Raw genomic sequence first — 24,638 nt, forward strand, 5'->3', positions numbered from 1 at the left:
TTATGTCCCAGAGATGTTTCTTTCCATCTGGGCATTAACATCCTCCTTCTGTTCATCAGCTCTGTAATTTTCCACTATGTGGATGTCTTGGTTTGTTCAGGCTGCTATAACAAAATATCACAGACTGAATAGCTTTTAAATAGCAGACATTTATTTCTCACGATTCTGGAGGCTGAGGGCCCAAGATCAGGGTGCTGGCACGGTCAGGTGGCAGCCTGCTTCCAGGTCACGGGCTCCTCTTTGTATCCCACAGGGTGAAAGGGGAAGGGAGGTCTCTCAGCTTCTTTTATAAGGGCACCAATCCCATTCACCAGGACTCATACCAGGCATTGGGATTTCAAAATATGAATTTGGGGGGATACATTGAGACCCTGGTGGTGGATGCACCTCAACTGATAGACTCTACTGTTTGGCAATTTTGTTATTACTTGCAGTCAAATATATCCTATGTGATACACCGGTCAATGAAGGGTAGAGGGTGAAGGAGAAGCCCAAGCAAACTGCGGTTAGTGGCAGAATCAGTTTCACTGAGCACATGCTCTGCATGGCTTTGGGTGATCTGGATTTGTTTCTTTATTTTTATTTTTGGATATTTATTTTTTTTTTGAGAGAGAGAGAGAGAGAGAGAGAGTGAGTGTACAAGTGGGGGAGGGGTAGAGAGAGAGGAAAACACAGAATTGGAAGCAGGCTCCAGGCTCTGAGCTGTCAGCACAGAGCCAGACTCGGAGCTCAAACCCACGAACCATGAGATCATGACCTGAGCCGAAGTCGGATGTTCAACCGACTGAGCCACCCAGGCCCCCAGGATATTAATTTCTGGATTTAATTGCTGTGGGCTGGATGTGAGCTGAAGCAAGGTACCAGAAGCACAAAAGGAAACCAGACCTTATTGTTGATCCTTTAGAATCTGATTACAAAGGAATGAGTTAACATGTTGCATTCTAACAGATACTTTAACATTTTCTCATAAAGAAGAGTTCTAGAGTGCCTGGGTGGCTCTGAGGGTTAAGCATCTGACTTCCTCTCAGGTTGTGATCTCACGGTTCATGAGTTCAAATCTGGAGTAGGGTGAGTTCTGCCTCTCCCTCTCTCTCTCTCTCTCTCTCTCTCTCTCTCTCTCTCTCTCTGCCTCTTGCTCACTTGTGCCCACTCTCTCTCTGTCTCAAAAAAGAAAAAAGAATTCTAAATTCCTATAAAGGGCACCCAGACATAGAATGAGGGGAGTGGGCTCTAATGAGGGGAGTGGGCTCTAATTCTGTAGAACAACAGATTACTCAGAGAAAAGTGCTGTGGCCCCCTCCTGCTTCAGGGAGTTACAAGATACTGAGTGGGGCTTTCCTTTGTCCTGGGAATTGGTGGCCAGGACCAAAGCTGAAGACAAAGGAGCCCCCTTTTCTCTTCTGCAGAGAAAGATGCCCAGGAACCTCTAAAATCCAGCTAACCCTCACCATCACTCCAGTGCTCCACCTATTGGCCACAGACAGTTGGCAGGGGTGTGGTTGGGGCAGTGGAGACCGCTAAGTGTTGGAGTTGTGAGCCATCAGAGTGTGGGGGTGGGAGTGTGTCGTAGCTGTTCCTACTATACTGCACTGTCAAGTGAATGGATCCCAAGGGGGTCACTTGTAAAGATGGGGATCCTGCAGGAAGGGTGGATGGTCATGGTATTAGTTTTTTATTACTGCTATAACAAATTACTGCAAATTTCATAGCTTAAAACAACAGAAGCATATTTTTACAGGTTTGAGAGTCTGAAGTTATCTCCTTAAGCTAAAATCAAGGTGTTGGCCGGACTACATTTCTTCTCACCTTGGTTTCCTCTGATTCCATCATCACATGGCCTTCTCCTAATCTGACCTTTGCCTTGGGACCAATGTGATTACATTGGGTTTACTTGGATAATCCAGGATAATCTAGCTCAAGATGCTTAATTTAACGACCTCTGCAAAGTCTCTTTCCCTGTGTAAAGTAACATATTCACAGCTTCCATGGGTCAGGACATAGACATCTGAGGAGTCATTGTTCAGCCAATCACTATCTGAGGTCCTTGATTAGACATCGACTTTGGCAGTGGACTTGTCGAGCTGCCCTCTGCCTACCCGATCTGAGCAAAAGAGAATTGGAGAGGGATGGTGGGACTGCAGGGGGGGTGGGGGGGGGGAGGGGATGGACAGATGTCACTGACTGGCTAGAGGAGGATGTGAGAGTTCCCAGGGTGTCCAGAGAGCTGCCCACCAGGTGAGGGGGACCCCAGAAGCAAGAGGCTCTGGGCAGGGCTGCCAGAGGCAGGAGCTGAGGGATTGGATGAAGTGAGTCAGGAGCTGGACCTCCTACCAAGGAAGGCCACGTGGGCACTGGAGGGAGAGCAAGCCACCACCTCTCCCCACGCCAGACCCTGCAGTCACAGCCTGATTAGTTGGGAAGGGAAAAGGTCAGTTATCTGGAAGGGAAAAGCTTTGCCTCAAACACAAGATGGGGAGGTATAGGCCACATGGGCTTTTTAATAACCTCAGATAACTAGAAAGCCAGCCCCGCCCAGAATGTCGCGCTACCCAGTGGGGAAAGAAAAGTTAACATTTGGCAGTTGGGGTTGAGTGATGAAAACCCCACAACGATTTCGTGTTTGTGTCACCAACAAGGGCAGGCCTCTCAGTACGCTGGTCAGGTTTCTTCGTGGCGGGGCCGGGACTCCACTGAGGGAATAAAGAATGGTAAAAATACTAAGTCGCGGCAACCAGCTTGGCTTGACTGCTGCTTGCAGCGCCCCCAGGGTTTCTGCTCTCCCTCTAGACCCACATTCCCCACAGTTCCGCGTGGTTTTCCGCATCCTTGAAGAGTGTGGGGCTCTTCTGGCAGAAGTGTAGAAAGGGGTTTCCAATCTGATGGTGATCAATTAACATTTCTAAAGCAGCTGTCTTTCTGGAGGGAACCCCAGCTGAGCCTCCAACTTGCCTGGAAGGAGGCATTTGAAAATTATCACCCAGCTTACTCCCTCGCCCCCTATTCCATCGCTGCAGGTCTGATTCTTGCCTTCCGTGAATTCCCCGGGAGGCCCTGGAGTAGCGCACTTAAGAGGAGGGGTTTTCGGGGCAGACAACCCCAGGTTCCAATCCTGGTGTGCCCCCACCAGGTGTGTGAGTGTGAGGTTGAGCGGGTTTCCTAACCTTTTATGCCAATATTCCAAACCCAGGTGGGCCAAGCACAAACTTTTCCCAGTAGATGTGGGTGGGGTCCGCTTTGATATTTGGGGGTGGGGTGGGGACCACATTACGTGAACCGCTGTCACCTCACTACTGAGTGGCAAGGGATAGAGGTGTCAGGCTGACTTCTGCTGCATGTAGACATTCACTAGCAGGTAGGTAAGGAGCACGCACACTCCCTGTCCAGTGACCGTGATGGAATCCCAGCTCTTGACTCCTTCTAAGGGGCCCCTTGGGTGAAAGTTGCCTCAGAGACAAATGCAGCTATGTTCTAGTGGCAGGATTCTGTGAAGCAGTTTGTGGGAGTTGGGCAACCAGAACTCCACTGGAATCAGCAGGTGGGCATAGGACCTGTCACAAGGCCTCGTTAGCCGTAGGGGTCATTGATACGGGTTAAGTTTCTCGTGTGCCATTCACGCAAGTGGATTCTTTTTTTTTTTTTTTAATTTTTTTTTTTTTTAAGATTTATTTATTATTGAGACACAGAGAGACACAGAGCATGAGCAGGGGAGGGGCAGAGAGAGGGGGAGACACAGAATCCGAAGCAGGCTCCGGGCTCTGAGCTGTCAGCACAGAGCCCGACGTGGGGCTCGAACTCACAAACTGTGAGATCATGACCCGAGCCGAAGTCGGTCGCTTAACTGACTGAGCCACCCAGGTGCCCCTGGGTTTTTAATTTTAGTTGTCCATATGTGTTGAGCAAACTGTTCAGTTACTAATGGAAACTCATGTTTAGTGTCCATTATGTTAACGAAAAAAACTTCAAGTGCTGGTTAGAGATAAAAATAGCTGAGGAGTTTATGGTAGCCCCCCCTGGAGTGGGGCCTTTTTTTTTTTTTTTTTTTAATTTTTTTTTCAACGTTTATTTATTTTTGGGACAGAGAGAGACAGAGCATGAACGGGGGAGGGGCAAAGAGAGAGGGAGATACAGAATCAGAAACAGGCTCCAGGCTCTGAGCCATCAGCCCAGAGCCCGACGTGGGGCTCGAACCCACGGACCGCGAGATCGTGACCTGGCTGAAGTCGGACGCTTAACCGACTGCGCCACCCAGGCGCCCCAGTGGGGCCTTTGATCAAACCACCCCTGGAGTGTATATTCCTGATTAGGGCATGACTGTTACAAGGGTATAGCCTAAACTAATATACACATTTATAGCACACTTCATGTTGACCTATTTTAAAGCACACTGCAGAAGACACAATACCTCTCACACCTTACTTTCCTCTCCTACAAAATAAGAATAATAATACTTATTTCACACAGTTGTCACCAGACTGTACAATTATACTGAATTATACTGAAAGCTTAGTATAATGTTTGGTAAGTAGTAACGGCTCAGAAAGTGTTAACTGATATTATCATTGTTATTTTTTGCTTAGATACGCCCAAGCAGACTTCTTTAAAAAACTGTGTACACATGGAACACTTTGAAGTTGCCATCTAAATTTTTTTTATTAGAGACCTGCATAATAGCAAAGGAAATCATTTGTAGCATGTAGTAATTATTACCTGTAGTTAAAACTGATGTATTGGTCCTTTAAATCTGTCCAATGGAATCTAAATAACACGATGATTTGATGCACTATCCTTACTTTAAAAACACACAAACAAGCTTCTCTTTCTCGTAGAAGCTCTTCTGTCACGTTTAAAGCAGGACATTTTATTTCTTTACTTTCTCTCCTTGAACTTGTATTTCCATTCCACTCACCCTACAAAATTTTATTTTAGCATATTTTTATGCTTAAAAGACTTTTATTGATTGCTGTGTCGTATTTTCTGCCACAAATTTATGCATGTAAATAAAAGTTTCATCATTCATTTTATTTCCTATTACCTTAAGGCTCTGAAGGTTAAAATCATTATTTAGACTGGGTTATCTTTACATTCATTTTTTAGTGTAGAGTTGATCAAGATAATATAAATGTATTACAAATTTTGACAAATACATACTAAAGAAAAATTAAACTTGTCTCAGAAACAAGCAATATGATTTTAAAAACTAATCCATTATCTGGATAAATATTGTTCATTTCTAGAATGAGACAAGGTTTATCATCAATTATTTCCCAATTTTATTTTTATTGATACAAGAAATGAGCACATTTATTCATGTATATACGTAGATGGGAGAGGAAGGAGTCTTGCTATCGCAACAGCATTCAATTCTTTGAACTCTGCACATTTCAAGAGCTATTATGACAACTGCTGAGAAATAACTTGTAAGCTAGATAGTGAAAGCAGAGAGGTTATTGTTTAAATCACGTGGACCTGACAGAACTGGCTTATCCACCCCACTTGGCAAGGAACCACGATTAGCTGAGGTGTTGGCTGAAGGGAACCGGAACGTGACATGAAAGGTAGGAAGGATAAGCTCATGCCCAGTTGCAAAAATGTAATACTTACGGGGTGTTTCTTATTTTGATACATCATCAGCCAAATATTTTTTGTTTTTCCTCCCTTATCCCTTTATCATCTAACACAAAATGTGTCAACAGTATTTGACTATTAACTGAGATAGTTCTATCTCAGAATGTCGGTTACAGGATAGCCAAAGGGGAGTGTGAATCAGCTGGGAGAAGAACAAACATCACCCAAGGACAAAGCGAGGGGGCTTTGCATCCCCTCCTTGGGAAACGATCAGTTGTGTGTCTGATAGTTGTATTGTGTCAGGTGGAAGCATGACTTTGCTTTTGTCTTTATTTGGAGATAAAGGATGGTTTAAAGACATGTGTCTCAGTGCCAAGGTGACGGGTGGGCCCCCGTGGCTTTGGAATGTGTCAAGTTGGCAAGGCTGAAATACAGTCCCTAGGATTCCCTTTCCTCTCTGTCTCCCCTTAGGGGGCACCCCAAGGGAGATGCCTGGGGGATTTGGAGGGTGAAAGTGAAATAGCGCTATTTTGTAGCTCACACAAGTGGTTATTTATCTGCGGATTCACCTTGTTGGCAAGAGGCAGCAACTGGGTCTATTTTAGCTTTTCTGACTTAGGGGCGCCTGGGTGGCTCAGTTGGTTAAGCGTCTGACTTCAGCTCAGATCATGGTCTTGCGCTTTGTGGGTTTCAGCCCCGCATCAGGCTCTGTGCTGACAGGCTCAGAACCTGGAGTTTGCCTCATATCCTGTCTCCGTCCCTCTTTGTCCCTCCCCCACTCTGTCTCTCTGTCACTCAAAAATAAATGAACGTTAAAAATAAATAAATCAATCAAAAACAATGAGCTTTTCTGACTTCTTACGTGTGTTTAGCTACGTGAGGAAAGGCCCTGGCTTCTGTAGGATGCCATTAAGGTCAGATGCAACAAGAAATGCCGTAGGCCGTTGTCTGCTTTTGTGGGATCCAGCTGGTGCTTGTGGATTCAGGCTTGTTCCTGCTCTCCCGGGCTTTACATCCGTCTTCTCTACCTGATTGCCTGTCCAGCATCAGTCAGAATAACAAAAGCCTTACTCTGAGGGTTAATTATATGTGTCAACTTCACTGGGCTAGGGGATGGCCAGGAAACATTATATCTGGGTGTGTCTGTGAGGGTGTCTCTGGAAGAGATTAGCATTTGAATTGGTGGACTGAGTAAAGCAGCCCGTCTTTCTCCAATGTGGGTGGGTATGATCTAATCCGATGAGGACTCAGGGCTGGAATAGAACGAAAAGGTGCAGGAAGAGCAAATTCTCACTCCCTTTGAGCTGAAGCATTCATCTTTTGCCCTTGGAATTTAGTGCTCCTGGTTCTCAGGCTTTTGGACTTAGTTCAGGACTTCCTCCATTAGTCCCAGATTCTCAGGTCTTCAGACTCAGACCGAATGATACCACTAGCTTTCCTGGTTTCCTGGAAACTGACTTCTTGGCATCTGTACCTGTATAAGTCAATTCTTTTTATGCGCCCCCCCCCCCCACCTCCTGCCTCTCTCTCTCTGTACTTGTGTGTGTGTGTGTTTATATATATGTGTGTTATATACATATACATATATACGTCTATAACACAATATATAACTCCTATTGGTTCTGTTCATTTGGAGACTAATACACTTAACGAAGATTACTTAACCAGCTCCCACAATTGCATGAGATGCAATTGCTATAACAAACCCCATCTTAGTGATTCTACTTCTTTGATAGAACCCTGACTGGTGTGGTAAGTTGCAAAAATAAATTAAATATGCTATCTTTAAAAGTTTGTAATAATGCAATGGAATTTGTGGCTTACGTTATAGGTTACTTTATTGTTGAAGCCAGTTGTCTGATAAAGGCCTGGTATTCCTTCTGAAATTGAATGTGCGAATGAATACATAGGAACCCTGGTGTTCTGTCTTGGAGAATAATTATGTCAAATTTAGCATAATAATCAGAAATAATTTTGATACTTTTTGTAGACTGTGGTCAAACTTTTCTAGTTCATTTTATAAGAGAAAGTTAAAGGGGTGCCTGGGTGGTTCATTCAGTTAAGCGTCCGACTTCAGCTCAGGTCATGATCTCACAGTTTGTGAGTTCTGTGCTGACAGCTCAGAGCCTGGAGCCTGGTTCAGATTCTGTGTCTCTCTCTCTTTGCCCGTCCCCCACTCATGCTCTGTCTCTCAGAAAATGAATAAATGTTAAAAAAATAATAAGAAGAGAAAGGTAAATATCAGTAAAAACTAATTGGCCCAATAGCTAGCATACCATTTTATTATTTGTTAATAGGAAATTAAAAATACTAACTATTTAAAAAAATGAAATAAGTGAAATTTACTCTAAGTAAATGTTTCATGATATATAACAAAATATGTTTTAATTGGATGATTAAAATATACACTGAATCTAGGAAAATGTTATCTAAAGGTTAATTCCAAAGTGTCTTAAAAATCTGACGAACCTAGAAAATATTCTTGTTACATTTAAAAGAAGCAGCATCATTAAGCTTTACCATTTTGGCTGCTCAAAGTTGCTTTTCTTCCCAGCTAATGACAAGTTCTAAGGATGAGTATTGAGAATAGCAGAAAATATTTGCTTGTGTTTAAATACATGAAGAAAAGTTATTTTTAGCATTCAGGAATTCTAATTGATGATCTCTTTGCTTTGCTTTCGTGAAATTCTCCCTTAGTTGATTCATCCTTTGAAAATAGGTTCATTTAAAGGGGGATGGGGGAAGGACAAGAGATATGAACAAAGAGTCTACAGGAAAAGAATTGAAAATTGCTTCTAACCTTAAGAAAAAAAATATTTCACTTCATTCAAAATAAGGGAGATGCAAATAAAACTGCCCCGAGGGACATGAAAGTCCCAGAGAAGTGAGAGGCTGGGGGAGGGGGGGGGGTGGTGGTGGCAGGTGAGGGGTCAGTAGGTGGTGAAAATGGGTAATGAGATTCAGAGCTGGAATTCAAGGAAGAGAGAGGGACCCCAGCTTCGCGGTGGCAATGATGAATGAAAAGGACACATACTCCAAGCGTTAGTGGTATGCGAGAGCAGCTAAAAACAAAACTCAAGGCCAGAAAAGAATAATGATAACCACTCTCCGAGATGTAAAACTGGCCAAAAATCAGATGCTGGACAACTCTGTTGCAGGTGTCTAGGGAAACAAACTCTTTTTCATTGCTGGAGGGAATGTGCAATGGCACAACCCCAACGAAGGGGATTTGACAAGATCTAGCAATATTACATATACATTGACCTACTCTCTTTACTGTCCTACTTCTAGAAGTCCATTTTTAAAGGTTCACTGGCAAATTAAGAAATTATACACACACACACACACACACACACACAAAGATTCTTTGTTGTGGCACCAAACTATACGTGTAAATGGAAAGAAAACACATGTCAATGAATGAAGGACTAGTGGAATAAGTCTGGTACACACTCACAATGGAATACCATGTAGTTATAAAAACGAAATTTTTGGAGCGCCTGGGTGGCTCAGTCGGTTGAGTGGCCGACTTCGGCTCAGGTCACGATCTCGCGGTCTGTGAGTTCGAGCCCCGCGTCGGGCTCTGTGCTGACAGCTCAGAGCCTGGAGCCTGTTTCAGATTCTGTGTCTCCCTCTCTCTGACCCTCCCCCATTCATGCTCTGTCTCTCTCTGTCTCAAAAATAAATAAACGCTGGGGCGCCTGGGTGGCGCAGTCGGTTAAGCCTCCGACTTCAGCCAGGTCACGATCTCGCAGTCTGTGAGTTCGAGCCCCGCGTCGGGCTCTGGGCTGATGGCTCAGAGCCTGGAGCCAGTTTCCGATTCTGTGTCTCCCTCTCTCTCTGCCCCTCCCCCGTTCATGCTCTGTCTCTCTCTGTCCCAAAAATAAATAAACGTTGAAAAAAAAAAAATTAAAAAAAAAATAAATAAATAAACGTTAAAAAAAAATTAAAAAAAAAAAAAACGAAATTTTTATTTGCCCATAGGACAAATGATGCATTTCTTTCAATAAATGGCAGGAATAAAAAACAGGAAAGGGAAATTGTTATTAATGCAGTCAGATAAAGTGCATGGACTTTGTTTGGATCCTAATTCCGACAAACCAACTGGAAAAAAAGACATTTTTGAGACAATTAGAAAAATTTAAATGTAGCCTGGGTATGTGATGATACTGAAGAATCATTATTTTTGTTAGGTGTGGTAATCACGTTGTGACTATATTTATAGAAAGTTGTAGAAAGATGTTATCTCTTGAGCTGTGTACAGAAATACTTATTGGTAAGATGATATATAGGGTGTGGTATTTGCTTCAAGATATTTCTCCCACATTACCACAGCGTGTGTGCATGTCCATGTGTCTGTGTGCAAGGAAACAGGCGAAACAAGGTTGGCAACATGCTGATTTATTTTTAAGTTTATTGATTTATTTTGAGAGAGAGAGAGAGAGAGGGCAAGCACGAGTGGGGGAGGGGCAGAGAGTGACTGAGAAAGAATCCCAAGCAGACTCTGTACTGTCAGGGTGGAATCTGACTTGGGGCTCAATCCCACAAACTGCAGATCAATGACTTGAGGTAAAATCAAGAGTTGGATGCTTAACTGACTGAGCCCTCTAGGCTCCCAAACATGCTGATTATTGTGAAGCTTGGTGATGGGTGCCTGAGGGTTTATTCCACTGTGCTATTTTTGTATATGTTTATATAAGACATTAAATGTTTTTAAATTGGAACAAAAGAGATAGAGGCTTATTAAGTAAAAAGTATTATTTCCCCCTCCATTCTACCGTATATAGATCTCTCCCCACCCCCCGTCTGAAAGCAGATCATTCCTGTGAAACCTTTCCTAAGCTGAAATGGCATGAATTGAAGAAGCAATTACCATTAATTTATATGGAATTTTTTTGAGTGTTCCCAAACCCCCCAAAATAACCTCTCTCAGGCATTTCTGATACCTTAGGACACATTCTGCTAATGGATGCACAAAATCAATGGTGATACAGCACAGATGCTCACAGGCAGTTCAAAGCTATGGCGGCTTGATGCTGAGATGCTGAGTGTAGGTCCCACGGAAGGAGCTCGATGGGGCCACTCTCGCTGCTTCGGGTGTGCACGGCCTCTAGGACAGCTTCTATAGAACAAACTCGGAATGCTATTTTTGCCTTTTGCCTTTTTTCATAAAACTGAAAGCCTTCTTCGAACTTCTTTTGGTTAGCCAACACAGGTATTAATGTGGGCCTTTCATAAAAGCAAAGTGGTGTAACTCAAGCTTTTGAAAAGTGGAGGATACCTGTATTTTAATACCTAACATCTCGACGGGAGCCAAAATACCCAGTTAAATTTAAAAATTACAGTTCTATTGAACAGACCCCTCGAACCATTGGCTCTCTCTGTTCTGAATTTAGAGTGCCAATGCCAGCTGGCCCATTATACGACTGAGCATCACCTTTAGCAGAATGGCGAACAAGACAGAGAAAGATGGGACGGGTTATAGGTTCCTAATGGATTCATTAAAAAGACATCCCTTTTATATCTTCAGGGGTTTTTGTACCTCGGGGCAACACAACCATTATATTTGGGATGGGTGTGGGATAGTGTGGGAGAACGCTGCTGTGAGTACAGCCCCCTTTCCCAGATGGATAGGTTTTAGCAGAGCGTGAAAGCCAGCACAGGGTCTGGAAATCAGGTGTCTCAAAACGATCCATGCCTGTTCCAGTGCTTCCAGGAAGGTCTTTGTCCACCTGCAAAGGCTTACGCTCTCACATGAAGACTGCTAATCTACAGCTTGGTGTAGGTTCTCAGCACTGCCAAATGTCTTGTTTCTTTGGCCACGGCCAGGGCGATCTCTGGCCAGGTCTCAGCATAGGGTGGCAGTTTGTGACCTAAAAAACGTGCCAGTGTGCAACAGCGGGCATCAAGTCCAGCCCCAGTCTCTCCAAGCCTATAGCCTGGCAAGGAAGGTGTCTCCATGCAACTCATCAGCTGGGGAGTTTTCTGTAATTTACAGGGGCTCCATAAGTGCTGGTGGAGGCTTTAGCCCTGGGTGTCCTTACTTTACATTCTTCTTCCGGTCTCATCACCTGACTAGTATCAGCATCTGCTGGTAAGAACCGAGAATCATCTGCAGTTTGAGGCTTCTACAGCTTTGTGTTGATTGTGGGGGTGGAGGTCTTCTTCATATAGTCTATCCAGCCATGGTAAGAAGGCAGCAACATTTGGCGTCTCAGGGAAACACAGAATGTAATGTATCTTCATCTGAATCTCTTTTCTCCTTTAAACTCTTTCTTTTACGTTTATTTATTTATTTTTGAGAGAGAGAGAGAGAGAGAGAGAGAGAGAGAACGAGCAAGGGAGGGGCAGAGAGAAAGGGAGACACAGAACTCGAAGCAGGCTCCAGGCTCTGAGCTGGCAGCACAGACCCCCATGCAGGGCTCGAGCCCATGAACTGCAGGATCATGACCTGAGCTAAAGTCAGACGCTTAACCCACTGAGCCACCCAGGCTCCCCTCTCTTTTAAACTCTTATGCCCTTGTTGTAAAGTTAGATGCTTTTAGCATCTTGAAAAGTATACATGGATCCATTTAACACTTTAGATTTACAATGCTTGTTACAGAAATATTTTTAGAATGAGATTTTTCTGATTATCAAAATAATATGTATTCTTCAAACACAAAACCCCCACAACACCTTGGACATTTTGTGAATAAAGACAAAAAACATCTACCACTCAGAATAAGTATTGTTAACGCTTTGGTGTTTTCTAACTACCTCCTTTTTCTGCATAGACCTCTACATAGCTATATTTGATAATAGGAATAACCTATATTGACAATTTTATATCTTGTTTTTGTCATTAGGTCTTTGAACTCATTTTTTTTGTTTTTGTTTTTTTGTTTTAATTTTTTATGTTTATTTGTTTTTGAGAGAGAGAGAGAGAGACAGAGACAGAGACAGAGTGTGAGTGGGGGAGAGACAGAGAGAGAAGGAAGCACACAATCTGAAACAAACTCCCGGCTCTGAGCTGTCAGCACAGAGCCCAATGTGGGGCTCGAACTTGAGAACAACGAGATCATGACCTGAGCCAAAGTTGGACAACCTACTGACTGAGCCACCCAGGTGCCCCTCTTTTTTTTTTTTTTTTTTTTTTTTTTTTAATTTTTTTTTTTTCAACGTTTATTTATTTTTGGGACAGAGAGAGACAGAGCATGAAAGGGGGAGGGGCAGAGAGAGAGGGAGACACAGAATCGGAAACAGGCTCCAGGCTCTGAGCCATCAGCCCAGAGCCTGACGCGGGGCTCGAACTCACGGACCGCGAGATCGTGACCTGGCTGAAGTCGGACGCTTAACTGACTGCGCCACCCAGGCGCCCCTTCTTTTTTTTTTTTTTTTTTAATTTTTTTTTTTGGTTTTTAATAGTTGAAGAGTGTAATAGGAAAGACAACATAGTGTACGTGTATTTGTGCCTTTGTGTGTGTGTGAATTTGTGTATGCATAATTATAGATTTCAGCTTGTTTCCAAAAGAAAAAGAGCAATAGATGTTATCCTGCCTTCCCAGACTTTCCAGTCTAGTAGAAGAAATAATACATGTACATAATTAACTTCAATACGGTGGCAGCGTATAATAAATCACGAATTCCTCAGAGATAACTTGGAGATGGGGTTAATCTACATATGCATACTCTGGGCATTTTCCTGTTCTAGTAGCTGACATTGAAGAACTGTAACAATAATCTTGAAGCTTACCCCAGTCTGTGAATGAACAATTTCTGTTCTCAAATGCAGAAATCATTGAAAGGTTTGGTAAGCTCATGACAAAGGGATGTTGGAATCAACCGAATTTGTGTCATTTTCATTGTTTGCCATCTCGGAAAGGTCACGCTGCCTATGCTTTGTTTTGTCAAAGGCAGTCAGAGTTCTGGGCAGCTATGGCACCTGTGTCTGGAATGTTTTGAAGGTGAGGAATAGAGGGGACATTCAGAGAGTGAGAATAGTTTCTGCTCCTCCCTTCTTGGTGTGCCATGGGAAAACACTAATTTAGAATAATTAAAGCTAAGTAATGGAACAGCCATAATGGGACGTTAGCCATGCATGTGACACAACAGGAGATTGCCCCTGCTAATGAGGAGACAAGACCCAGTCACTGGTAATTCAGAGACCAACTGTGAATTCTTGTCTAAGAAGTTAGAATTTCGGATAAGAGAGGGCTGGGAAATCAGAAGAGAACCAATAAAGGGTGCATGTTTTGCATGCATCTCTGCATCCAGAGGCAGAGAATATCCCAGGAAACATGTGTGTTTGTGTGTGTGTGACTTTCATGTCATTTTCCTCTTCTTTAGTGCCTAATCACCATTATTTATAAAATGTATAATCCAAAGACCAAAGGGTTGCTTTGAGAGCTGAGGCTCTGCAGACCTGACTGGTTCCCCTTCCAGAAAATGAAAGTGGTATTCTAGTGCTTTTTACTATCTTACGTGGGAAGCTTTCAGGATTTTGGTGAATTTGCTTGTACTCACTACCCTTGGGGAAATCCCATTAAATCTTGGCTCATGGTGATTTTACCTGGGGAAGAAACCACTTCCCCCACCTTCCAGCAAGGATTTGCATGTCTTACTTATTCTCCCTTAGTGCAGATACGCAGATATTTTACAGAAAGTGTGCAGATCCTTATTTGGCATCCCTTATTTAAGGGAGAGTCACAATTTTATTGGTATTCACCATTTCGCAAGGAAGGAAAATCATTGCATGATGAGGCTTGGGTGATCCAACACCAGGTAGAGATACTTTGGAGAATCCCCCAATAGGAGCACTCATCTCCCAAGGCTCTGTTCAACACACTTGGGTCTTCTGAAGGATGTAAACAAATGGGCAAAGTCCTGAGTATTTTTCTCATGTGCTTGTGTGGAAAAATCAGACTAATAAGAAAGTCAGGTTTCATCTTGAGAAGAGCTTCAGTGAATTTACCCTGAGGGAGCCTTGGAAAATGATATTCTTGGTCACCTGGCCATGGATATTTTCCTTAGCAAGACAGGAAGTGGGAATCTAGGCTGTTGTTGAATAATCATAGCGAAAGCAATCATAAGTTTTCCTTTTAAGCAGAGACAAGGCAGTGAGCCCCCATCAGACAGAGTTGTGAATTGTCATTACAGGGTAAGTAATCTGTTTATACATAACTCAGGCCACCCATTTTCACCATCTACAATTCACAAAAAGATACTTGTCTAGGGAGTGCAATGTGCACAATAAAGCTTTCCTTTGTGCAGGCTTGAGATTCACTTAGAACAAAGGACTGACCCCTTCTGACCCATGTGTCACTCTACTGTCAAAGTGAGCCCTCGAAATCTATCTGACTGTGTCAGTTTCCTGCTTAAAATCCCTTAGGCTTCAGGATGAAATCCAAGGGCTTCAGAATGAAATCTTCACCTAAGGGCTAAACTAGGATTTGAACCCCTGTAGTCTGACCACAGACCCCATACCCCTAACTGTTTGGTTCTAGTGCCTTCTCACCTGACAGTACGATGCCCTCTCTGGCCTCGCTGTCTTTGTTTATGCTGTTCTTTTCATTCTTCATACCTTATTAACCTCCCCCGCCACCTTACGTTTGAAGGCCCATGTAGACATCGCCTCCTTCAGGAAGCCCTACGCTTATATTCCCATAGCACCTACGGTTAATTCTTTCTTAGAACTTGTCACACTTGCGTGTGTAATTTTTTTTTATAGCCTCCCTCCTCACTAGGCTAACAGCTTCCTTTAGATTGGAACTACATCTTTTATCTCCGTATCCCTACTTGAGTTTCTAGAACTTAGGAAATCCTAAGTGTAGCGTATAACAGTCAATACAGCTTTTCCTTTTAGGCAATGAATGCGTGATGTTTACCTTAACTTTTTCTTACCTAACAGTCTGGATGTAAGCATTCCGGGCTCGGCTAGCAGCACCAGGGTGAAGTGCCCCAGGCTCCTTCTGTCTTTTTGTTCTAGTGTCCCAATGGTGCTGCTCTCATCCATGTGGGCCTAGGTCAACTGTCACCACAATGTCCACCCATGTTCAAACCAGTGCAAAGAAAGAAAAGAGTAAGGAGATCACTTACTCTTTCCCTTTAAGGACCCAACTTGGCATTTGTGCTATTCACTTCGGCTTACATTCCATTGGGCAGAACTGAGTTACATGGCTATACCTTACTACAAGGGAGCCTGGCAAATGTATTCAGGAAGGCATGAGCCCACATAAAAACTATTAGTATTACTATATTGCTGTAGGAGAAAGGGAATGCATATTTGGGAATAACTATCAATTTCTGCGACAGTGAACAAGAATTTTAAAATCACTGTTCTTAGGTATATATTAATGCTGTGTTGAGTCAAATCAACATGTGGATTGTTGAATTTTTAGTTTACTGCACAGTAATTTATTTTATAGACTCTAAAGCCTTTAGATGATGCGTTTTCTGGTGGAATAATTTGTCAGTGTATGTATTATTAAGTGAATCAATTTGGTGGAGGAGAGGTTTGTCAGAGAAAGTTTCCTGGAGGATGAGTATCTTGTCTGATTCTTAAAACATGTGGAGGAGTTAGCCAGGTGGAGATGAGCCCGTGACTCCAGGTCCAGCATCTGTGGTGGTGACCAACTATGCATGGGCCACTGTCAACTATGCATGGGCCACTGTCAACTTCATGCCATTGCCATATGGCAGCACCCAACCTCATGCTTGCACCTGAGACCTCTTGCCTTCTATTTTGGAGCTTCCCTGTTAATGTCAAGGTGTGGAAAGTTGTGGACCCCCACTTGGTGCCCACATATACACAACTGAAAGTGCAGGGCAGATAATACCCCGTGAAATGGGCCTTCAACCTGAGATGAGAAGCGATGGATAGTTTTTTACCCCTTTCTCTCCCATACGAATGGTCCTGAGGCACATTTTATTTTATTTTTAAAATATTTATTTCTTTTTGAGAGACAGAGAGTGCAAGTGGGGGAGGGGCAAAGAGAGGGAGACAGAGGATTCAAAGCAGGCTCTTCGAGCAGTGCCCAAGGTGGGGCTCAAAGTCACGTGAGATCATGAGCTGAACCGAAGTCAGATACTCAACCGACTGAGCCCCCCAGGTGCCCTCTGACACACATTTTAAATGCCTTCTGAGAAGGGTGGCCTGAGGTCAAGCAGTCAGGTGCACTCCACGTGTCGCACCCTCAACATGGCACTCCCGCCTTCCTTGCTTCACCCCCACCACCTCTGTTCCATGGAGTTGCCATCCTTAATAAAGGAGGAATACGCATGCCTTTGCTTCTCAGACTCTGCTTTCTGGAGAATACCTTGTTTCCCTAAGTCCCGTTTCCCATTCCATCAGCAACAGAAATCCATTCTCCTCTCTGTTATATCTGAAAAGGGTGAGGTACGTGATAGCCATCCACACAAGTACTTTCTTTCCTCCTTTCCCCGGAAGAGATTTAGACTTCTGCAAAGATGCGGAGGCACGGGACATTTTCAGAAAGCCATTCAACCACACATTTCAATTTAGATTTCATTGATCCCATGTTAGCATGTAGAGAGAAAGTTATTGAAGTCTGTGGTTGAGTGCCTCCTGTCCTCGCCTCTGTCACAGAGGAGCTTGTCATGGGCACGGGGAGACAGACAGGGAGGCAGAGCTGCAGGCATCAGGCATTCCTGAAGCCTTTCAGGAGGTAGAGACATGTCTCAAGTCGAGTTCATGTTAGGTGAACAGTCCCCCTTCCCCACCTCATACCCACAACAAAGCCTCCCTCAGAGATTCAGCAGAAAAAACAGCACAAGGCACACTCTTGACTGTAGAGTTGCTACTTTAAATGATACTCTGAGGAATCTTATCTGTTACCTATTAACCAATCTTGCTTTTGCGTTTCGTTGTTTTTTTTTTTTTAATTATAAGAACATGACATGAAAGAAATTTAAGAAAAAGATAAAACATTAGCTACAGTCTCCCCTCACATAATATAGTGCCAGGGACTTGCTGGGAGCAGCTGGGGTAGGTGACCTTCACGGTGCTGCCTGTGTCTCAGAGTCTGGATCTTGGCTGTGATTGTACTTCTCTCCCCTCTCCTGCTGCGGCTGGTGACAGCCCATTACCTTCCCAAGCCCCATGGCCAGCCCCAAGCTAAGTCCCAGTGCAGCCATTCTCCCCTGTGTTTAAGTGGAGTGGATCCTGGAATGGTCTGAACTGGAGGGTGCCATCTGGGTGGTTCCCTCATTAGCCCGGAAAAGGCAACCCTCTGGGTGTGGGACCAACCTCCTGCCATTAGGGGGAACATGAATGTTTTTGAGACAATAGCAAAACGCAAGAGCTTAGGCTTTCCTTTTCTTAAATAACTGTAGAAAGTCAAGTGTAAAGAAGAAAATCATCTGCAATATACCATGTTGTGATAATCATTCTTACTACTTGAATTCTGTTTGCTCTGTATATATGTAAAAAATGTTCTCTGCTTACTGAGTGATTGCTTGAGCACCCCCACTGCCTCGTTAGCACGGAGCCCGGTATCTTTCTCTTGAATTATGTTCTAGAGGATGCCCGCCTCCCCACCACCTCTTTTTGCTGAAAGCTTCAAGAGTTTCTTTGGGCGGAGTGGTTTAGTCCTGCCTGGAGATGCCAGGTGTCAGTAGCATCTATAGTCCCCACCCAAACCCTCAAGGCCTTTGTGTTGAGTCTGGATCAGATCTAAGCTAGCCCCTTTCCTCAGGGTCATTTTAGATCATGACCTTGTTGGCTTTTGCTAATACTGGGTGTTGCTTGGAATCACACCGTGATTCTCCTAACAAATGTCCCCGACGTGAATTTCAGTGAGCAAGGGTGGGGCATCACCATACCTTTTCACCCAGAGGAGTTTGGGTGATTTATGCTTACAGATCTAAGTATCCCCCAAATCCTCCAGTCTTACCAGGAGGAGGGAGCTTTCACTAAGCTCCACAAAAGATAGAGAGCAGTTATACCCTTTCTTCAGGACCATGGATGGCCACCACCCTACATTTCTATTATTAAAAGGACCTCTCAAGGGGCGCCTGGGTGGCTCAGTTGGTTAAGCGTCCGACTTCAGCTCAGGTCATGATCTTGCGGTTCATGGGTTCGTGCCCCACATTGGGATCTGAGCTGATAGCTCGGAGCCTGGAGCCTGCTTCGGATTCTGTATCTCCCCCTCTCTCTGCCCCTCCCCCGCTCACATTCTGTCTCTCAAAAATAAATAAACATTAAAAAATTTTTTTAAAAAAAGGACATCTCAGGCAGTGACACACTGGTAAATAAGTACCAGATCGTTGAAAAAATATAAACCACTGATTCTTTGTTTGCCAATTGGTGTGATGTAAATAGTCTTACTATGGCCAATTTCATCCTACCAAGGTGATGCCAGTGGACATGGAGATGGGAATCAATGCACACAGTTGGCCTACACTGCTCGGGGGAGTCTGGCAAGCTCCAGGACACCATGGCCTCAAGTGACTGGCATAACAGACATCTGCTCTGAGGGCACCTCTCGTCTTTGCTACCAGAGAACCGCTGGAAGCATCTTTTAAGTAAGTAAATAAGTAAAGTACACTCCGTTATATACCTACAAACTGGGAATATACCAAACAGTATATTCTCTAAACATTATCAAAATAAAGCTTCTGCTACCCAGTTTTTCTGTACTTATCAAACACCTTGGAGAACCAGGTTTATTTTTTGTGTGTTTAATTATTAGGTTAAAACAAACTATGCCCATCACTTAAAGCACCTCCTTGTAACCAACTCCGTTACCTCTGTCCTTTCTTCCTCCCTTTGTCCTTCTCTCCCTCCTTCTGCCCTCCTTTGTCACTGCTGGGGAAAAGGAGACATTGAGAAGCCACGTCCACTGTGCAGGCAGGCTGGACTCCATTCCTAGATCCCCAAGACTCGGGTTTTATATGTTGTTTAAAGTTGTGTGATATTTCTTTTTTTCTCTTTTTTAACTGTATTTCTTTTGAGAGAGAGAGAGAGAGTGCAAGTGAAGGAGGGGCAGAGAGAGAGGGAGAGGGAGAGAACCCCAGGTAGGCTCCATGTGTCAGTGTAGGGCCTGATGTGGGGCTCCATCCCATGGCTGTGAGATCATGACCTGAGCCAAAATCAAGAGTCAGATATTTAATCGACTGAGCTACCCAGATGCCCCTGAAGCTGTGTGATATTTCAGAGAGGAACCTCTTGTTAAGCATTTAAGCCAGAGGTTGTAATCAGTATCTGGTGACATCAGTTTCCTTTAGGGATCTCAATTTATAAATTATGATATACATTTGCTTTAATATCAAAACTGCCTCAAAAGAGTATCGCGGGGGACTCCTGGGGGGCTCAGTCGGTTAAGCATCCGACTTTGGCCAGGTCATGATCTCGTGGTTCATGCGTTTGAGCTCCATATCGGGCTCTGTGCTGACAGCTCAAAGCCTGGAGCCTGCTTCAGATTCTGTGTGTCCCTCTGCCCCTCCCCTGCTCCCTCTCTGTGTCTCTCTCTCAAAAAAACCAAAAAAACCAAAAAAAACAAAAAAAGAAAAAACAAAACAAAAAAACCCAACACTCAAAAAAAAAAAAGTATCTCAGGATTAAAAAAACAAACAAACAAAAACCAAAGAAATACCAAGTTATACTATAATCATCCCCTGCCCTCTTTTCAGTGGCTGTTTTGAAAGATGACAGTGCTAAGCTAGTCTGCCCCCAGGCCCCACCTCCTGGCACAGAGAGGGCCCCCTTCTGGGGCAGCTTCTTCCCACCACATTTCCCTTGTCTTCTGGGGATTTTGCCCGTGGCCTTCAACACATGTGGTGGTGAGATAAAATTTAGTCAAAATAGGGGAAGCTTATAAGATCCCTGTTTTTATTCAACGTATTTTTATCCCGAGCTTACAATGTGCCAGGCAGTATACTAAGTGCTGACATCTATCAATGAACAAAATAGACAAAATTCCTATCCTCATGGAGCTTACGATGTAGAGAGGAGGGGCGGACAATGAATGAATGAATGAATGAATGAATGAGTGCCGTCCAAACAAGAACCGATACCATGCTGAGGCAGTGTTCACTTTTTGCTAGAAGAAGCAGAAGAATCTTGGAGTCTTACAGAAAGACTCCAAGACTTGGTTATCCCACCGTACGCTCCTGAAGCGCAGTGTTTGGGTTCCGGGAGGTAGGGGAACAGTGATCCGGAGCAGCTTTGATGCCACACCTTCCATGGCCCCTCAAGACTCAAACTCGGAGGTTTGGGAACATTGCCAGGCACCCTGGTCTAAGGGCCCTTTGAAACAGCGGCTGGTGTCCTTTCCTCTCACCCACCAAGCCTCATATCTTGCACTAAGGTAGCATACACAGGTGACCATGGAACAAAGAGGGGAGGGAGCCCCAGATAAAACCCGAAGCCCCAGGTTCAAGTCCTGGCCTTGCAAGGTACCACATGTAACATTTCAAGTAGCTTCCTTACCTTCCCTGAATCTATAGCTTCACCTGGAAAACAGCTACTAAATCCAACTTCAAGATCGTTGAGAAGCTTCCAATAGCTGATACAAGGGAACGCATGTTGTAAACCTAACATGTCATTTAAATGCAATCTTTTAAATATTATTTTGAGCATGAGCTAAAACATACAGTGACCGATGTGCGTCAGTCTGGAAATTTGTCATTTCTTTCTCTCTTTTGCTATGTAAATGGCATTTCCAGTACAATAGTAGACGCTGAAGCTATTTTCAAGTGGGAATTAAAAAAAAAAATGTTTATTTTTGAGAGAGCACACGTGGGGGAGGTGCAGAGAGGGGGGGGAGAGAGGTTCCCAAGTAGGCTCCATACTGTCAGCAGCGAGCCCCATGTGGGGCTCAAACTCACGAGCTGCAAGATTATGACCTGAGTTGAAGTCAGACACTCAATTGACTGAGCCACCCAAGTGCCCCTCAAGTGGGGATTTAAATCCAATATTAAGGAAGCATCTAAAGTAGCTGGCAGTGGTAGTGTGAGACTTCTGTGTGAGTGTGAACCTTGTCTGTTGTGGCAGAGGGCTCTTGGGATTTGACCTAATAGAAAGGTCACAGTGGGTACTTCCTTGTGCCTGGTGGCTGGAAGGAATAAGGGGCTCCCAGGATGCTATGGGGCTCAGGTGGAGGTGGAGTGGGTGGGCGACAGAATGTTCAGGTGCAGGAGTGTTGGAGGAAAGACTGCCTTAGTCAATGTGGATCGTGGCCTTGTACAAGTCGGAACCTCCCTGCCGTCTCACGTCAAATTCTGTTGTATGGAATTCAGGGGGAACACCATTTCTTATAGTTGTGAATTGTACATTCAAGATGCCCCTGGTTGTAACCAAATAACAAACTTAATTTGTTTGTCTGATGCCACAACGTTACCATCATTTTATAGGCAACCTTCTTGGGTCACGCTCGGGATGTTTATTGATGCTCTAAAAACATCCAATTTATGTCAAGGCATTTGCATGAATGAAATGGGCAGTTTTAAAATTCGGTAATTAAGAAATCTTTACAGCTGGGGAGGCGGAGTGCAGAGGAGAGAGACAGCAATTAACAAAGCTTGGACCTAAAACATTGTTGGGAAACATCTGTATTCTTTCCTACTATATCTTGAAAGTGTTATTGACACATTGTGCTTAAAAATATATGTCGGGGGTAGCTGGCTGGCTCAGTCAGTGGAGCATCTGACTCATGATCCCAGGGTCATAAGTTCAAACTCCACTTTGGACATGAAGCTACTTAAAAATAAATCAATAAACAAATAAATAAATAAGCAAGCAAGCAAGCTAAATTCTTAGCTATTAAACTTCACTAAAGTTTGAGTCACTTTTTTTTCTCCTTGATGATTGTTTCACTACTGTCTGAGGGAGCTTTAAGTAGTTAATGAAATTCCTATCTTCTTAAATAGTTTTGGAAATAGATTGTGGGTTGTAGTTATTTAAAAATGAGAAAACTGAAGCTCAGGAAGGGAATACTGTTTTCTTTTGAAACAAAATGACAAGCCAGACTTATTACAAGGAGTCTGCTTTTCTTTTCTTTTCTTTTTTTAATGTTTATTTATTTTTGAGAGAGTGAGAGAAAGAACATGGGCCGGGGAGGGGCAGAGAGAGAGGGAGACACAGAATCCCAAGCAGGCTCCAGGCTCTGAGCTGTCAGCACAGAACCCGACACGGGGCTTGAACTCATGTACTGCAAGGTCATGACCTGAGCCGAAGTCGGACGCTTAACCGACTGAGCCACCTAGGCGCCCCAGGAGTCTGCTTTTCTGACTAAACAGGTACGTTACGGTTTTCTAGAAAACATAACACAGTTACTAGGCTATCCTGTTTTCTGTCTTCTCTGGGAAGCCTGCTCCTTATCAGTCTGTCTTGAGACACTCTGGAGGGTCTGTCCGTTCTCCCTCTTATCGTCCTCCACCTCCTCTTTTCTCTCCCCCCTCCACACACCCATCAACGTCACCCCTGCTTCAATCTCTATTCTTTTCATCAAAAGAGGGAACTGTTTGATTAGATCACCAAAAGATAACCTTTCTATCAACACCAAAGGACCGATTTAATCTATTTCTCGGGCCAAAAGATGACTCACGAGGAAGTTTGTGAAAAGGAGCAGAGAAAAATGGAAGGCACTGCATTTTACGGTTCTAAGAATTGTTTACTTAGTAGCAGACTCCATGTAATCAAAACTATCAAAAAGCTCCCTGACGATTTCTGGGGAGAAGCAGCTGGGGCGGAGGGGAACACACACAAAAAACAGCTCAGATGTGGCCTGTTGGTTGGAACGTAAATTTCCTTGCTGGTTCCTGGAAAGGGGTGCCACGCTGAGGGCAGAACAAGGAGATCCATCGTACCTCACATCCCCGGAGCTATTAAATTCTTGGACAACAATTTCATCGTTTCTCTTAATGCTAGCATAGCAGCCTCAACCTGAGTGTGCAGGGCATAGTGACCCAGACCCTGACAAGGAGCAAAGTATTTTCTGTGATGTACCATTTGTTTCGAAATGGAAAATCTCATTCCACAGAAGAAATTCCAAATTGGCTCCTCGTTTTACATGCCGATAGCTTCGGGCGGCTATAACTAACTTTAAGTAGTGATTACAGCCACGTACACAGCTTTCTGCATGTTTATTAAGTTTGTTAAATTCAGGCCTTGGAGTATATTATTGATGATGTTATTCTGAACTGGATTCAGTTAGGAAATGACTCAGCGTGCACTGGCACACACACCTCGTCCGTGATCTGGCACTGCTTGTGTTCTGACAGTGTCCTGTGAGTCACCCAATAGCAATTGGGTTCAATGACAGTGACAGTTGAGCTCACTTAGCCAGCTCATTTGCACACCTTGTCCCTCCCCGGTGGTTTTAAATTGCTTAGTTAGTGAATCTGTCTTACTTTTAAGCAGCGGCCAAGCGGGTTGCTCACCTGCCACTTTTGTTTTGCCCATCGGGGGCTTGTCTTTCTGCCTGGTCAAGTCTGATTAGTTCTTGCACAACGTGCCTCCAGGAGCTGCTGCCCAGGGGCAACCTGTGTGTTCCCTGCAGCACATCTCCTGCCGGCACTGGCCATTTAAGCACTAAGGGGAGGAGGCAAGAGTGCAGTGAACTTGGGTGTCACCGGGAGCACCCAAGGGACAGGAAGGGGCCAGTTGCATCCCTCCTGTGGGGTTATAATCTCACGTAAAACAGAAGCTAATTAGAGGTGAAAGGACTTGATCAGACTGAGGAGAGTCTGAGTTCAGGGTATGAGACAGGGCAAAACGCCAGTCTCTTTGTAGGGAGCTGTGTTGGTTACGTTGGGGATGGTGGGATGGAGATGAAATCTGACCCCCTCCCTCCCCCAGAAGTAGGTTGGCCTTTCCAAAGGTGTTGTTTAGAGGCAGAGATGTTTTGTCTCTGCAAATCTATCAGATCCTTATTATTTTACTGTGGTCCCTTTCACAGGAATGGTTTTGGTACCCTTTATTATTAGCCGTTTTTTTTTTTTTTTTTTTTTTTTAATCAACAGCTTTATTGACCTATAATTTACATTCCGTAAAGTTTACCTGTTTAAGTGTTCTCCAGTATACGGACAGAGTGTGTAACCATCATCATAATCTAATTTTAGAAAATTTCATC

At 43.9% G+C, this 24,638-nt stretch overlaps 1 protein-coding gene across 4 annotated transcripts in view; it reads left to right on the forward strand.

The window, feature by feature from the left end:
- MED12L (mediator complex subunit 12L) overlaps positions 1 to 24,638 on the forward strand; it is a 699,797-nt gene that overhangs the window by 101,890 nt on the left and 573,269 nt on the right. For all 4 annotated transcript variants that reach the window (XM_047875167.1, XM_047875173.1, XM_047875170.1 and 1 more), the window contains exon 2: positions 18,917 to 19,089. The gene's annotated coding sequence lies outside the window, so the exon portion shown is untranslated. The remainder of the gene's footprint in view (positions 1 to 18,916; positions 19,090 to 24,638) is intronic.

This window comes from Prionailurus viverrinus, chromosome C2, assembly GCF_022837055.1.
Source record: "Prionailurus viverrinus isolate Anna chromosome C2, UM_Priviv_1.0, whole genome shotgun sequence".
Classification (NCBI taxonomy): Eukaryota; Metazoa; Chordata; class Mammalia; order Carnivora; family Felidae; genus Prionailurus; species Prionailurus viverrinus.